The sequence below is a fragment of the Protopterus annectens genome, chromosome 13.part0 (genome assembly GCF_019279795.1).
Source record: "Protopterus annectens isolate FY-2018-M chromosome 13.part0, PAN1.0, whole genome shotgun sequence".
Lineage (NCBI taxonomy): Eukaryota > Metazoa > Chordata > Ceratodontiformes > Protopteridae > Protopterus > Protopterus annectens.
Genome location: NC_056747.1, coordinates 17,728,935 through 17,743,171, shown reverse-complemented (window position 1 = coordinate 17,743,171; position 14,237 = coordinate 17,728,935). Strand labels below are relative to the sequence as shown.

The 14,237-nt window shown below is 46.9% G+C and overlaps 1 protein-coding gene across 2 annotated transcripts in view; it reads left to right on the top strand.

Annotated features, from left to right (window-relative positions):
- Nucleotides 1-14,237, top strand: part of SH3GL1 (SH3 domain containing GRB2 like 1, endophilin A2) — a 1,498,857-nt gene that overhangs the window by 458,961 nt on the left and 1,025,659 nt on the right. The gene's annotated exons all lie outside the window — the stretch shown is intronic.

Genomic DNA, 14,237 nt, shown 5'->3' with positions numbered 1-14,237 from the left:
GCTGTCATGGTGGAACACTTTACTGTATTTTCGTCTGCTGTCATGGTGGAACACTTTACAGTATTTTCTTCCGCTGTCATGGTGGAACACTTTACGGTATTTTCTTCCTTCTCCCTGGCTGGGTAAGCTTTGCGAATCTACCTGAATGCTGATAAAGCAGCATGCTAGTTGAATGTAATACAGCTGCACAAATCGTACTTGCCTTTAAAAGTAGATGTTAGCACTTTGTGACAGGAAATTGATAATTCTGTACAGCTGTGCTTGTCCTCTTTGTTTTTGCACTCTGGTATTTAAATGCTTCTTCTCTAGTCGTCTGGGCTGCATCTCTCTCTCCATACCGCTACGGTCACTCTCTCCATACCACTACGGTCACTCTCTCCATACCGCTACGGTCACTCTCTCCATACCGCTACGGTCACTCTCTCCATACCGCTAAGGTCACTCTCTCCATACTGCTACGGTCACTCTCTCCATACCGCTACGGTCACTCTCTCCATACCGCTACGATCACTCTCTCCATTCTGCTACGATCACTCTCTCCATACCGCTACGATCACTCTCTGGGTCCATTTCCCTCCTAACTCGCCTAATATTTTGATCATGTGTGCCATGACCTCATCTGAGCCTGCTGCTTTCCCTGACTCCATTTTCCTCTGTGATCTTCATTCTTCTTCTAGGGTGGGGTACTCCTCCTTCATTGTAGGCTGGGTCTGGGGCAGTTCATGTTCTGAGGGGTTTACGTCATTCAGAAACTGCTGGAAGTACTCCTTCCATACGTCTTTGATGTATTAGTGGCTGTTGAGCCGGTTGTTGATGGCATCCCAAATAAAGGGTGCCTGACTATTTTTGTCCTTCTGTCTTTGCCTTGCAATATGATGAGTTTTTTTTTTTAAATGCCATTTTGCTGAGTCACTTTCCAGAAGCTGTTGGAGTGCCACTGATGTCTCTTTGCTGTTGCAACAGCTCTGTTGGACTCCCTGTTGGCCAACAAGTATTCCTTCTTAACCTGGTCTGTATTTTCTATCGCCCACTTTTTCCTGCATTCCTCCTTTCTGTATTTTTTTAAAGTTTTCATTGGATTTTCAATTTGTAAAATAATCACAATAAAATTTACAGTCAGATTTGTGAACACATAAATGAAAAAATTCAACTCAACCTCACACACAAAACAACAAATATTTACAGGAGTGCCCATTAAGCATCAAGTCATTCAAGTTATTGTACATTAAATCTAAAATGCAATTATTTTCGCTTCTCAAGCAGATCTTTAAGTTTTGTCCACTCCTCCTTTCTTTTGATGACCTTCCCCATTATACATCACGTATATTGTTCTGTACGACAGTCACACCAACGTCACACAAACTGTTCAGTTATTGCCTTCTCTTAAACATCATTCGTCTCCCAAAACATTTTCTACATGTATTCTCACAGTCTCCATTTTCTTCAATACAATTTACACCTGCCCTTTTCTAAATATCCCGTGTTCTGTTCTTTTTGTCTGTTACAATATTTCGTACTTCGGGTACGGTTGATTTTGGACTTGATTTCCATTTTCTAGTAATTGTTTTTGGGCCGCCACCAGAATTAGTTAAGGACTTAATATGTGGAGTCCATTCAGATTCTGTATCCCAGCTCAAAAAACCCACGTCCGTAGTTACACTCATTTGCTCACAGAGTACTGTGTAGGGAATTTTTAAAGCCCGCCAACTCGTATACACTGAGAACATATGCTTCCGGATTCCTCTTTCTTCTCCATTACACCTCCATTTGCCATCTACCTGAGGAAATATTTGCTTAGGGTAGAAAAGTGCCTTTGCAAACACTTCCAGGCAAAAATCCTAAATCCTCTAGATTTTGTTACATATTTGGGAGCCACACATATGTCCTCCCATTGTTTTGTTTGTGAATTGCTTATCTATTCTCTCTTCCCAATCTTTTCTGACTCCTCTGATCAATTCCTACAGTTGTGCAGTATTTTGTATTGCATAATTATCCTTTTTTTAACAGCAACTTCTCTTCTGGATTCAACTAAAAATGAAACCAGTGCATGTCTTTTGTTTAGGATTTCCTTATCCCTGTCTCTTTGCCTATACTTTGATATCAATCCAATAGGGAAGGCAGTCTCTAGCATGCAGTCCAAATGTCTTCTTGGCCTCTTCCCATTCTGTTAACTTTCCCTCTCTAAATATTTGCTCCTAATACCTTGGTTTCTTTGACAGCTTCCATGCAGCCCACTCTTGTCTGTTCTTTGCACCCCTAATTGCAGTCATCCCTTTTGGCCGAATTTCTTTTCTCCATGCTCATGTTGGCTTCGTTATTGGCATACTTCTGCTAATTTATGAATGTGACGTGATATTCTGTATGACTGATTGCAGTCATCCCTTTTGGCCGAATGTCTTTTCTCCATGCTCATGTTGGCTTCGTTATTGGCATACTTCTGCTAATTTATGAATGTGACGTGATATTCTGTATGACTGATTGCAGTCATCCCTTTTGGCCGAATGTCTTTTCTCCATGCTCATGTTGGCTTCGTTATTGGCATGCTTCTGCTAATTTATGAATGTGACGTGATATTCTGTATGACTGTTGTTCTTGAAGTTCTGTGTCCCAAATCCCACTGTTTCCTTATTCCTTGATTTATCCCCGTTTCTTCATCATCTGTTCCACTTTGAATTGTAACTTTATATGTATATGGTACGTATATGAACCTTAACCATGTAGCTGTAAAATATTTTCTTTCCTGCGGAGGTGCACTGATTTCAGTGGACCATTACCACTCGCAGCCAGTGTAAATAGGATCACGTAAGAAATTAATAAAACATATGTACAGATTACAAAGGTATGCCAAAAATAAATATTTGTAGGTATTTACAGATGCGAGAATATGCTACAACATTTAGTTCAAGAAGCAGTTACCTACATAGTCAAACCTTGGATGGAAAAATGGACTTGTGTTCAGCAGAGCTTTATAGATGAGATGTAGCCATAATGACAGACATGGCATCTGATGCTGTCAGTTTTCATTTTATCCTTGACAGATGGGTCCGGTTCTTGTATCTGAAACCACTCTGCTGTTACTTCAGCTTGCGTCAGCCAAAAACTCTCAAGCTTCACTTCTACCTGTAATCCCTCTCGCAATTACCTCCGATGTAATGTGATCCTATCTCGCCTACATTCTCTACAGATGGGTTCGGAGCCGTTCCTCGGCTCCGACTCGGCCGCTATACAATAGAACGCAGTCTCTTATTGACTGAGTTACCTCGTATCCCAGGATGCACCACTACTGCTTCCCTAGATCTCGTTTGCCGCTTCTGAAGCATAGACGTGGTCTTGGACTTGGCTGAGCTAAGTGCCTCTTAGTAAAATTATTTCTGTCTAGTTTTTTGCTAAAACTTACCCAAACGCTGTTTTAACAGCTACTTGTTGTTGTGTGACTGAGTTGTGAAAGTTTTTTGTGGTAAATTGTGGTAAAATTGTATTTTGTTTGTGGTGAGGGTTCCCGTTTAAGTTAGAGGGGCCTTGCCCTATCCTAGGCGTTTCAGTTAGTCTAGACTGTTGTTTGTGTAGTTTAGTGTGTTAGAAGTAAATGACCATGTCGAAGGAACATAGACCATCAGGGTTTAAAAAATGTTCCAAATGTAATTATAAAATGTCCATTACGGACGACCATTCTTTGTGTGTCTATTGTCTAGGCCCGAAGCACCTCCAGGAATCCTGTAGCATTAGCCACGCTTTTTCCTCTCGCGTACTCCGAGAGGAAAAATAAGTTGATTTTGAAAGGGTTTATTACCCCTTCCTTTGAGGAAGCCCTATCTTCTTCTTCTTCTCCTTCGAGGAAGAAAAAATCTTCGGCTCCGACCAGCCCGTCGGATCCGGCAGCCAAAAAGTCATGGCAGGCTTCTCCGTCGGCTTCACGGACTTCGGAGCCGAGGGCGGAACGGTCTGCCTTGATGTCTCCAGCCTCGACTCCTCTGGCTTCGGAGTCGAGCTCGGGCCGAGAGGCGAGTCATCTCCATCGGCTCCACTGCCTTCGGAGCCGATGAGGGTTGCCCGCTCAGACTCTTCCCCTTCGGTGCCGAAGTCCCCATCGGCTCTGAGGGAAATTGCAGTGGTAGTGGAATCTCCCTCGGCGCTGATACTTCTCGAACCCATACGGAGCCGGTCCCCCAGTCTTTCGGAGCCGGCGGAGAAGTCGACTCTGACCCGGTCGGTCTCTTCTCGGTCGTCGAGGATGTCTGATTCGGATGTAGACAGGGTGCTTCAAAGGCTTTTTCAGTCTCCGGTCTTTGCAAAATTGATCTCTGCTCCAGCCCAGTCGGCTCCGGAGCTGATTTCCCATCCTGCTATCTTGGTTCCTCCTCCAACAGCTTCGGCGCCGTTGGAGTCAGTGTTGGTGGAGCCGGTGGAGGTTGTCTGCTTGGCTCCGACCGTAACTCCAACCACACCCTTCGGATCGAGGTTCGGTACGCGGACCTCCTCTGTCGGCCCCGGGGGGGGGGATGCTTCAGGACCGATCCTCTCAGTTCAGAGTCTCCCTCTCGGTGCGTCGGCTGCGGGAGTTCTGACTGCTGTTGTGGCCTTGGGGGTTGAACCATCCCAGGACTCTGGGGGTCCCGCCTTCAAGGCCATGAGGAGTGCCTTGGCCAAATCCTCTCTGGCCACTTCTACCATCTCACCACCACCTTCCCTTGGCACGGAGACTGGCTCCTTTGCAATCCCCTGTCTCATGACAGCGGAGCCCTTGGGCCTGAGGTTACCCCCATTGGGGGTTCCCTTCTTCCGGGAGGTCCCTCCGAAACGCTTTCGGATGAACCTATTAGGAAGAAACAGTGCAAGAGGAAGCACGTCTACTCCCCTGATGAGTCTCTCACCTCGGATACCGACCTCGATGATGCGGAGGGGTCCCCCAAGTCGTCCTCGGATGATGTATCCTTTGCGGACATCTTGGAGATCCTTAAACAACGAGGCGACTGGCAGTCCAAACCCCCTTCTGCTGAGGAGTCGGTTTTCCTCAAAGCCTTTGGGGCTCAGCCCTCCGCCTCCTGGGTGTCTCCGCCCTTTGATGAGCTTCTGGATTTGATCTCTCGAAGGGCGTGGGAACACCCGGATTCTGTTGAACCGGTGCCAGCTCGCCCCAATAAATTCCTTTCGGCTCCCCCTGATAAGGACTTTCTTTTGAAAGGGCTGGCTGTAGATGCCTTGGTGGTGGCATCTGCCACCCAGCAAGATGTGGTAGAGGCTTCAACGTCCGTCCATCCTCCTAATAAGGAGTCTAGGAGCATGGATCGGTACTGGAAGCACACCCTTGCTTCAGCAACCTTTACATTAAGGTCTCTAAACTACTTGACGCATTTCACAAGACTGCAGAGGGATCTGGTCAAGGAGCTTTCGGATACCCTCTCTGGTAACTTACCTGAGCAGTTGGCCCAAACGGTTAACTCCCAGTTGGCTACCCTGTCCTCGTTATCCAACTCGTCCATGAGGCTCATTTCTTATGCAGCCGAAGGAGCGAGCAGAGCGGCGGGAACAGGTGTTGCTCTACGGAGACAAGCCTGGCTATGCCTGTGTCACTTTGCGGAGGCCTTTAAGTCTTCCTTTGCCGACGCCCCCTTTGAGGGGTCCTCACTGTTTGGACCCAAGGTAAAGGACACTTTGACTCACTGCGAACAGGAGGGTAAGACTTTAACTGCCGTAGGGGCCCGGTTTTCCACTCCCTTCAGACCTTATCCCAAGGCTCGAAGAGGAGGGAAAATGTGGTTCCATAAGTCTCAAAAGCCTTACTCATCACAGCAGAGCGATTCCGCTTCTAGAGGCAGAGGAGGGGGAAATTTTTCAGGGAGATGCCGTCCCAGAGGCGGCGGAGGCCCCCGCAACACTGGAGACCATGAGTCCTTTCGTGGCTCCTCCTCCTTCCAGCATCCCTGAAGGAGTGCCCGACTGTGCAGCTCCGGAGCCAGTCGGGGGTCATTTTTCGAGGCACCTAAAGGCCTGGGCAAATATCACTCGGGACCAATGGGTGCTCCGAATCATCGCCGGAGGTTACACCATTCCCTTCTCTCAACCCCCTCCACCATCCCTAAGAATCCCGGACCCGCCACCCAGTCAACGGGATCTTGCAGCCAGCGAAATATCGAAGCTGCTTCAAAAAGGAGTCATCCAACCTGTCCCCGCAGATCAGGCTAGATCAGGGACTTACTCCAGATTCTTTTTGGTACCAAAAAAGACCGGGGACTTGAGGCCCATTTTGGATCTCAGCAAATTAAACCGATTAGTGAAAAAGTCCAAATTCCAGATGGTCACCTTGCAATCCATTCTCCCGCTTTTGGAGAAAGGTGTTTGGATGTGCTCCATAGATCTCAAAGACGCCTATTATCACATTCTGATAGATCGGGCGTCGAGGAGACACTTGCGTTTCAGCCTAGGAGACAGTCATTTCCAGTTCCGTGCCCTGCCCTTTGGTCTCACCACAGCCCCCAGGGTGTTCACCAAATGTTTGGCGGTGGTGACTGCTCACCTGAGAAGTCTAGGATTCCAGGTGTTTCCATACCTAGACGACTGGCTCCTAACTGCCACCTCCAGGCATCTACTCTTGAAAGCTCTAGCAGCCACTATCTCTCTAGGCAACTCGTTAGGAATCACCTTCAATTGGACAAAATCCGTATTGCTGCCATCGCAGCGTATTCTGTTTATTGGTGCAGAAATAGACTCAAGGCAGATGCGGGTCTATCTTCCTGCGGAAAGGATAGCAACGTTGCAGTCTCAGGTTCGGGCATTACTCCTCAGACGTCGCGCTCCAGCGAGAATGGTCCTGCAGCTGTTGGGTTCCATGTCAGCCACCATTCTTCTGGTTCCCTTGGCAAGGTTGCATATGAGGATACTCCAGTGGCTCCTATCAGTCCAGTGGTCTTATCAAGATCTTCCCCTCAGTCACCACATTTTGATCACAGAGACGTGCAAACAGGATCTTCGTTGGTGGCTTCTTTCCTCCAACCTGAATCTAGGGCGACCCTTCGTTCCCCCATCCCCCTCAGCCACGTTGACTACGGACGCCTCCCAGATAGGGTGGGGGGGGACATTATCTGGACAGGTCGGTCCAAGGCACGTGGCACACCGACGAGAGTCTTCTCCACATCAATATCCTGGAAATGAGGGCGGTGCTTTTAACGTTGCAAGCACTGCACGATCACCTCCCCCAGGGTACGATTGCCATTCAGTCCGACAACATGTCGGTAGTCTGGTACTTAAGCAAGGAGGGACCAGGTCTTACCCCCTTTGCAGAGAGGCCATGAAGGTATGGGATTGGGCGATTGCTACCAAACGTTTCCTAGTGGCAACACACATTCCGGGGAGATCCAACATGATAGCCGACAGACTGAGCAGAACTATTCTCTCCCCTCACGAGTGGTCCTTGAATGACAGAGTGATAACACAGATTTTCACGAGATGGGGAGATCCTTGCTGCGATCTTTTCGCAACTCCCCTCAATGCGAAATGCCAGCATTTTTTCTCTCTCACCTCAGTTTCGGGGGAGATCCCCAAGGATGCTCTAGTCCAAGCTTGGCCCCCCGGTCTGCTATACGCTTTTCCACCGGTTCCCCTTCTCCCCAAGGTGAATCAGAAGGCGATTCGCTTGGAAAGCAAAATGATTCTAATCGCCCCATACTGGCCTTGTCAAGTCTGGTTCCCCTTTCTTCACAAATATGCATTGGAGGGTCCCTGGTTCCTGGACCAAGTTCCGGACCTCTTGACGCATCAGTCAGGACAGCTCCATCAGTCCCTCCATTCATTGAAGTTAGCAGCTTGGCTACTCCTCTTCCGACCATAGTTAGGAGCCATTCTTTCGACCCTGAAGTCATGCATATTTTGTCCTCTGCCCACAAGACTTCTACTAAAAAGATGTATAGTAGTAAATGGAAGAGGTTTGCTATTTGGGCCCAACTCTGAAGATTAGACCCTATGACAGCCTCGGTGTCAGAGGTTCTGAAGTTTTTAGCTTCCCTGTTCAACCAAGGTTGTTCGGTGTCTGCCATCAAAGTTCAATTGGCTGCTATTTCCAATTTTCACGAGAGCGTAGAGCCATCTTTAATGAACAACAAGTTGTGCAAAGCTTTTATTAAAGGAGCTTGGCTTCTACGGCCCCCTATAATCTCATCCTGCACCACCGTGGGACCTTAATGTGGTGTTAGGTGCATTAACCTCATCTCCCTTTGAGCCTGCAGCAACCTGTGACTTAAAATTTCTTTCCTGGAAGACTGCTCTTCTAGTTGCGATTACATCAGCCAGGCGAGTTTCTGAACTTCAAGCCCTGTGTGTCAAACCACCATACCTGGTATTTCACAAGGATAGAATATCTCTGAGACCAAACCCATCCTTTATACCAAAGGTTTGTTCTAACTTTTGTTTGCAGCAATCACTGGAATTACCGGTCTTTTTCCCTAAGTATTCAAACAGAGCTGAGTATACCTTTCACAGCTTAGACACGCACAGACAATTACGTTTCTATTTGGATAGGACACGCCAAGCACGAAAATCTGATCAACTGTTTGTGTCCTTTTCGGATAGTAAATTGGGCAAGCCATCACGAAAGTCACTATTGCCAAGTGGATCAGAGACTGTATCAGTCATATTTAACTCATTTCAAATAAGGAGCTTATAGTTCCAGTGAAAGCTCATTCTACCAGGGCTATGGCCACTTCGGCAGCCTTTCATTCCAAGCTCTCTATTAGTGACATTTGTGCGGCTGCTACATGGTCTTCTTTACACACCTTTATTTCTCACTACAAATTGGATGTGGCATCTAGGGGTCGAGCTTCCTTCGGTTCCACGGTTCTCAGGAGCGTTTTCCAGTGAGCCACCCAGGAATTAGGTGCTAGGGACGCTGTCCCATCTGTAGAGAATGTAGGCGAGATAGGATCACATTACATCTTTTAGTTATGTACTTACCATAACTTTAGATGTATGGGATCCATCTCGCCTACATTCCTAATAACCCACCCTCCTTCCCCCTGCCTCGTAGACCAGAAGAGACCGGACGATCCAAATTCAACTTCCTCTCTTGTAATACCTGGCAATGTTATTTCAACAGTCTATGTGTGTGTGCATGTGTGCGGACAAACAAGATCTGGGGAAGCAGTAGTGGTGCATCCTGGGATACGAGGTAACTCAGCCAATAAGAGACTGCGTTCTATTGCATAGCGGCCGAGTCGGAGCCGAGGATCGGCTCCGAACCCATCTGTAGAGAATGTAGGCGAGATGGATCCCATACATCTAAAGTTATGGTAAGTACATAACTAAAAGTTATCGTTTGCTGCTTTTCCGAAACGGTCGAAGTTTGCCAGTGCCCTCGAGTGTCCTTGGTCTATTCTTATTTCTTACAGATTTTTCTCTCTATTTTCTCTTTACTTGATCCTCTACCCTTTTGTTCAATCCTTTATCTCTCTCCTTTTATTCATGTTTCCTCGTACACCTTGGTGTATTTCTGTGACTTATTTTATCTCTCTCCTTTTATTCACGTCTCCCCGTACACCTTGGTGTATTTCTGTGACTTACTTTATCTCTCTCCTTTTATTCACGTCTCCCCGTGCACCTTGGTGTATTTCTGCGACGGTCATCGTTGATAGTTAATAAAAAAAAAAATAAGAAACTTTCCTTCTGTCTCTCACAAACTGTTCTGTGTGAGTGCCGTGTGACTGTCCGTTTTCCTACTGTCTCTCACAAACTGTTCTGTGGGAGTGCCGTGTGATTGTCCATTTTCCTTCCGTCTCTCACAAACTGTTCTTTGCGAGTGCCGTGTGATTGTTTTCCAGCTGTAACTTTTTTAAGATGGTTCAGAAAGCTAAAGCTCCTTCTGCTTTTGAAGAATATGCCAGAAGTGTGGCCACAAAATCTTATCTTCTGACTTTCACTCCCTTTGCGTTTATTATTTGGGTCCCTTTGACTTTCAAGATGACTGCAGTGTTTGCAATTTTTGTTAAAAAAAAAAATCTTGTGGGTTAGAGGACTTGTAGGGCCCCTTTTGGTTCTGACTCCTTTGGGGCTTCGGACTGAGCCTTCTTTCACTGCGTTGACCACTCCTTCTCTGATCTCCTCCGAGGCCTTAGAGTTTTCTGTTCCAACTCTCCCGGCGATGACTGTACTGGTATCTGAGATGTCCACATCTTCGGAACCCACCCTGACTTCTTTGGTGGCTTTGGAACCAGAAATATGTCAGAGCCATAGTTGCCATGTTAGTTCCTGGGGGCGGGACTTGACTTCAGGATTTTCGGAGCCATCCCTGATCCTCAGAGCTTTGGTTCAAGTTTGTTCGGGTCTGGCTTCTGTCTCAAGGGTGGGTTCTTCAGACCGGAGAGTGACCCCAGTCCCAAGGCAGTTTATCTCTATTTTGGGCTCCCTTCCCTCTTTGGGGGGGGGGGGCTGGCATTCAAGGCAATGGAGAGGGCTGTGTCCCTTACAGTGACTGTCATTACTTTCCTCCTCAGTACTGGTACGCCCCTCTGGCTCTCTTATTCCACCGGTGTCTTCTCTGGGACAGTGGGTGCTGAAGTCTCAGGTTTCTCAGACTCGGGTTCTATCATCTTCTGACACCTCCCCAGATTTATCCCTCTGAGGAGTTCCCTCAGAAAAAGAAGTGCAAGAGGATGCACTTAGATTCCCCAAAAGAATCAGTCACTGAGGACACATATTTTGATGTGGGGAATGGTCCCCACAAGTCACCTGCAGATTTCCCCTTTTAAAGCAGAGTGGTAGCTGGAAGTCCCAAAACCTTTCCTATGAGGAATCTGTTTACCTACAGGTTTTGGCACTCACCTGTCTACCTCTTGGGTGACCCTACCCACTGATGGACTCATTCAGTTGATTTCACAGTGGGTGTTGAAGGCTCCAGACACCACTGAACCGATTCCCAGAAGACCTTACAAAATCTTATCTGCCCCTGAAGATCAACAGTTCTGGGCCAAGGGATTAGCGGTGGATGCCATGGTCATAGCGGCCACCACAAAAAAGGAACTCACTGAGGAGAGTTCATCTATCCATCCACCCAACAGGGAGTCTCGGGTTATGGATAAATTTGGGAACAAAGTTTATGCTTCGACCTTCCTGCCAAGGTCCTTGAACTTTTTGACACACTTTACAAGACTTCAAAGGGATTTGATCAAGGGCCCCCCCACGAGGTCCTGTTCTAGGAATCAGAGGAGTGGTGGTAAAATGTGATTCAAAAAAATAAAAACCAGGAACCTGGCACAATGACAATCCCAAAAACTAAGACCAAGGACACCTTCTCGAACTCGACCAAAAACCTTTATTGTTAAGTGCATTTTTCAGCATAAATTTTATGCTGATGAAAGCGCTTAACAATAAAGGTTTTTGGTAGAGTTCGAGAAGGTGTCCTTGGTCTTGGTTTTTTGGATTGTGATTCAAAAAAATCCCATAGGCCTTTCCAAGATGCATGGAGGCAAATCGTACAGGGGCAAAAGGGGAGAGCCAAAACAGAAGATGCCACCCTTGCACCAGAGGTGGTCCGCAGAACCAGGGCTTCAGGGATTCTTTTCCATGTAAGCACTTTCAGCGCTCCTGAAAGAAGGCCAGATTGTCTTCCTCTGGAGGCAGTCAGCGGATGATTGCCCTTGAACCTAAACACTTGGCTAAACATAACAGATTCCTGGATGCAATGGATCATATCCAGAGGCTGTATCATTCCCTTTTCCCATCTTCCCTTGTAAACAAAAAAATCCCTGATGTTGCATCCAATCAGAGGGATTCAGCAGTGCAAGAAATTCAAAAACTGCTAGACAGCAGTCCTCCAGGAAGTTCCACCAGACTATAAAGGATCCAGCATCTACTCAAATTTCTTTAGTGCCAAAAAAGCTAGGGGACTGGAGACCGATTTTGGATCTCTGTGCACTGAACAAATCAGATTGTCAAACAAAATTCCAGATGATCACGGTGCAGTCAATTCTTCCTTTTCTGAAGAAAGGCAACTGCATGTGCTCTCTACATCTCCAGGATGCATATTACCACATAAAGATGGACAAACGCCCCAGGAAAATGTTCTTCGTGTTTCACTGTTGCAGTCATCACATTTGGGTTATCTGCCTGCAGGTAGCCCTCAGCCGGCCTGAATACCAGAGTCTTGGATTCCTGCGTCGGATACTGTCTCTTCTTTCAGGTCGTCAGGGGTATAATACATGCAGCCGACACCATTACATCAGTCTTTCTTGCTGTGTGGTGCCTGAAGCAGAAGCAGTTCGCAAGTGCTGGTCAGCTGACTTCTGAAATTTTCGTTTTCGAATTTCAGAACCAAAGTCTTCAAAAAAAGATAAATACCCCATTGGGGATCATTTTTCTTGCTCCAACCGATGTCAGTAAAAGTTAATTGTCTTACCTGTGGAAAGCAAATACCTCATAAAGATTTTCATTCGTACTGCATTCCTTGCTTAGGCCCAGACCACGACATCTGTCACTGTCGGTTTTGTGCCTTGTTCAACCCCCGAACTGTTCGTCGTCGAGCTATCTTTGCAGCAGATTATTTTGGTACTCTGTATCAGTACTCTGAAATGGCTTTGTTAAGCCATCTGACTACTGATCTTCCGAAAAAAACGTAAGGATAAAGACAGACAGACGGCATAGGTCCAAAACTGCCGATGACTCTTCCGTTAAGCTAGTCACCAGTCCGTCGGTACTCAGTGAGGTGGATGTTCTTCGTCTTCCATTGCTGCAGTCCTGACTATTGGGTATAGTCCGCGTCCCAGTCGGCCCGAATACCAGAGTATAAGGCTGACGTCGGTCAGGGCGCATTAGACTGACGTCAGTACGTCAGGGTACTAATGCGCATGACCGACGTCATATCCTCAGTCTTTTTTGCCGCATGGTCCGATGCAGAAGCAGTTTTGCGAGTGCAGGTTGGCGATTGAAATATTTCAAACCGGAGTTTCAGACCGAAACAGAGTTGGCTAAGTACCCCGTTGGGGAACATTTTGGTTTTTTCTTGCCTCAGTATTTTACCGGATGTCAGAGAAAGTGAATAACTGTATTTCTTGTGGGAAGCGGATACCTCATAGGGATTGTCATACCTTGTGTATACCTTGTTTAGGGCCTGAGCACGCGTTGTTGGTTGCCGCTCTTGTGCTAGGTTTAACAAACGCACTATTAAGAGGAGGTTAGACTGTGCCAGGTTAGTGTTTGGGAAGCGTTGCAATTATAAAATGCCGTCGGATGCTCCGCGCCGCTTCCAAGAAGCGGAAGGATAAAACAGTGAAGCCTAGGGTTGAGGAACCGCAGTCCCGGACGCCGGTTCTTTGGAAGGCTCGGTGGAGCCGGAGGTTTTGCCAGGAGTTTCCATGGAGTCCCAGGCAGAAACTATACTCTTACAGGATGTGCCTTCTCAGGAGGTAGACCAGGCTGAGGGGCTTCTCAGGTGACTGTTCTTCCCTCTCTTCCCAAGGTAGTTAGGGCCTCTCCTTCTGTTGCCAAAACTTCTATGAGAGGTAGGCCTACTTCAGCTTCAGTGGGGCTTCTCCTACCATTTCAGGTTCTGTACCTAAGAAACATATGCTTAAGATGGCAGAAGATTTGATTACTATGATTAGGGGTTCTATGCCCCGCCTGATAAGAGGCCTAGGGTGGAACCTGAGTTTGAGAGTTTTGAACAGTGTTCTGAGGCTTCAGAATCTTCTGTGCAAGATTTGCAGCAGTATCCTAGCTATTCTGTTACTGATGTGGATGATTCCACTCCTACAGCTCTCCACCTGAGGATTTCTCATTTTCAGAGACTTTGCATTCCATGAGGGAGCACTTTAAATGGGAAGGCCAGGATTACTCTGACTCCAGGAAAAGGCTTAGGAGTTCTTGTTTTACCCCAGCATAGGCCTTTAGCTATTCCTCCTGTGTTGAATGTGGTGGAAGATGTTTTGCAGAGGCTTCCTGAACCCTGACTCTTTGCCTCCTGCTCCTGTTAAGCCTGATAGGTATTATAGGGTGCCTCAAGCTCATAAATATTTGTTTAAGAGTCCTAGGGCGGACCCAGAAACTATTTTCCAGGGGCCTAAGGGTGTAAAAGCTTCTGTGGTTAAAAATCCTGTCCCCACTGATAAAGAGGGCAGGGCTTTGGATAGGTGGGGAAAGAAAGTGTATACTTCTTCCACTCTAGCCATGAGAGCTTTGAATTGTCAGTTTCACATGTTAAAATATCAGAATTACCTTCTTTCACAATTGAAATCTAAGGTGGATGCTTTGGCGGAAGG